The 3056-nt window shown below is 45.3% G+C and overlaps 1 pseudogene; it reads right to left on the bottom strand.

Moving 5' to 3' along the window:
- Positions 1-446: 446 nt before the first annotated feature.
- LOC101578141 lies at positions 447-1414 on the bottom strand (annotated as a pseudogene).
- Positions 1415-3056: the final 1642 nt, after the last annotated feature.

Raw genomic sequence — 3056 nt, 5'->3', positions numbered from 1 at the left:
GCTGGGGACCAGGGCTAGGACTGGGTCTGGGCGTTCCCGGAAGTCGGCAGAAAAATGACAACTTCTAAATTGTCTGCCTCAGCCTCCAAGAGTTCTGGGATTACATATGTGTGCTACCATGCCTTATGCCAATGTTTTATTTTTAGTGAGACCTTATTTAATTTGAAGCTCAAGCATTTTGGGTCAGACTGCAGTTAAACAAGAGAATTGTAACAAGCTTAATTAATAAGCACAGAACCAATAGTTCACCGAATCTGCAAATCTCCAGCTCGTTTGCTGCTTCCTGTGAGTTCGTGGGTCTGGACATGTCTCAGGATGTCAGTGCCCTTGGTCTCAGTGGGAGGCTGTGTTTGTGCAGCCCAGAGGAGCCTATGGTGCACACCAGGGGTAGAGGTCACCACAGCCCAGCTCATGCATACTGGATCCTCAGCAACTCCACTTAGTCTTCAGACTGCCTTGTCTGGCAGCCTATCTGCCTCCTCATTGCCCATGAATCCTGAGTGGCTGGGGATGTGCATCCACTGGATGTCCATGCTCTGCACGAGCCTCTTAGCTGCATGGAATCCTTGTTGATGCCCTCTTTCCCTGTGCTAATTCTCCACCTTTTCCTCCAGCCTGTCACCCAGCTGTTGATCCTGTTGATGGTGAACATGCTGTCTGTGTACAGCACCAGCTTGCTGATTTCTTGCTCCTTGGCTTGTTCTATGGCTTTGCATGCTGCATGGATTTCTGCTCTCTGGTGGTTCTGTCACCCAGGAAGTCTAATGCCTACATTTAGAAGGTGGCAAGACCCCCAGTAAATGTTGATTCCTGCTTGGGCCCTTGTCCACCCATTACTGGAGCAGCAGCCATCAGTGTAGATGACAATCTCCCATGTAAGAAAGCATGTTCTTGCTAATGAGATGGGCTGGCTTTGTGTTCTGTCTCACGAGCTTGACACTCTGTGCTTGTGTCTTCATTGTCACCCCGAGGCTCCTGAGGCCACTTGTTGGCTTTCACCTGTGATTCCTCTGCATCTTTCTGCCTTTCTGAGTCACTTGGACTTCCTGGCAAGGGCCCAGGCCTCATTTTTTATTTTTAGGGAAGGGTCTACAGGGTGTTCAGGGTCCCACTACTAGATCGGACTCATAGTGATCCCAAGAGCTGGGATTATAGGTGCGTGCCACCACACCCAGGCTCAATTGCTATATCAGCATGCCCCAGGAACAAGGCCAGCATGGCAGGCCTAGGGATCGAACCCCTGGCCCCTGTGCCTGCTTGCAGGCACTCTAATTCACAGAGCTATTTGCCAGGCCTGGTTCTTGGTGGCAGACATCTTAAATCTGGCAACAGGAAACTGGTCCACCTGTGCTCTGTTCTCCTTCTAAGTTGAGAAAACTCCAGTTCTACAGCCCCTCTGCACCACATAGAACATCCCAAGCCTGCAGCAGGTATGACTGTGATGCACAGTACCCAGACAGAATCTATGGGCCAGTAGCAGTACCCAGTGCATTGCTCACTTCTGTGCAGGGTGCCACATTTTTCTCTTTCAGGTTCTTACACTAGGGATCTTTTTTTAAAAAACAAAACAAAACAAGGTCTTGCTATGTAGCTCAGGCTGATCTTTAACTTATAATGTATTCCAGATTGACCTGGAACTCATGGTGATCCTCCTGCCCTATCCTCCCGAGAAGGATTACAGGTACACCACCACACCTGGCCTATTTTCTTTCCTTTGGGCTGATTTGAGAAGCACCATATACTGTGATTCTATCAACTCCCTTGGCTGTCACTGTAACTGGCTCAAGATTCCTGGATACACCACTCCTGACTCAAGGCCCGAGATCCTGGGACATTTCAAACTTATGATCTACCAACTGAGTACTCTTGTGAGTCAATGGAAGATTAACAGCTCTTATTCAAAAGAAAAAGTATACTTCCAGATAAGTAGCTGGCATGCTGCCTTTTCTTGCTTTCATGTTTATATTTATCCAATCAAGAGGGTTAAATTCTTCTTTGGGTGCAAGAATATACTGAATTGGTGCAACAACAGGCATGCTGGATCTATGGGCTGCTTCACTTATCCAGCACCTCAGGGCTCTGCTAGTGAGTATTCCCCTCCACAGCGATGACTGGAACAAGGTACAGAATTTAATTAATGAGATGCAGAAAGTTCCTTGTGTAGTGTGTATGTATAGTTCTGATTTTTTGATCAGTATCTCTTTAGTCCTTCAGAATCTTCGCCAGAAAGAAGATCAATACTACATCAAGCCCTGAGGTTTCCTGGAAGACTTCCCTAATGGGAAGCCATTAGTGACTCATACTGGTAAAGGAAATAGAGACTTGGGATAACAGAATAGCAAAAGCAGCCCTGGGTACCACACTGGGGGAAGGAGGAGTTTCACTTTGACACAAGTGGGTGGAAAAAGAGACTTAGTAAGCTCCTTTAACACAGAACCCAGGACCTTGTAGACAGGCAGCCTAACTAGATAAAAGACCTACACTCTGCATGATAAGCTAGTTTTAGAGAAAGCTTTTACTCCATCTCGCAGTTAATTCTCAGGCAGCAATAGTATCAGAATTACTTTTAAATAATAAACCCACTATCAACAAGTACCTGTAGAAACCCCATCATATGATAGGAGTGACAAATCCTATTACAGGAGTAATGATAGAAGGCTACATACTCTGCTGTCTATACTACAACTTCCTGAATTATCAGAGCATACCCATTCTTGTGAGAGCTGCAGAAACTGTGGGTATCTCAGTCTCCTATTGTATATCCTGTGCCCAAACCACTAATCATAGCAAAGAAGTTGAGGATAATACTATAATGTTCATTTGTAAATAAGCTCAACAAATATACCTGAAGACATATAGGAGAAAAGCCTTATCATGATAGTCATAACATAAAAGCAAAACAGATACCCATTCCAACAGGCATGCAAATCTCAATGCAGAAATGCAAGAAATATAAAATCCCAGTCCTGGGGAGACTGAAAGCAGGAGGATCACCATGAGTCTGAATTGTGTAGTGAGACCCTGCAACAACTATATATATTTAAAAAAGAAGAAAA

This window comes from Octodon degus, unplaced genomic scaffold (assembly GCF_000260255.1).
Source record: "Octodon degus isolate 3935 unplaced genomic scaffold, OctDeg1.0 scaffold00091, whole genome shotgun sequence".
Lineage (NCBI taxonomy): Eukaryota > Metazoa > Chordata > Mammalia > Rodentia > Octodontidae > Octodon > Octodon degus.
Note: the sequence above shows the minus strand (reverse complement) of the source record. Positions and strands in the feature narration are given on the sequence as shown.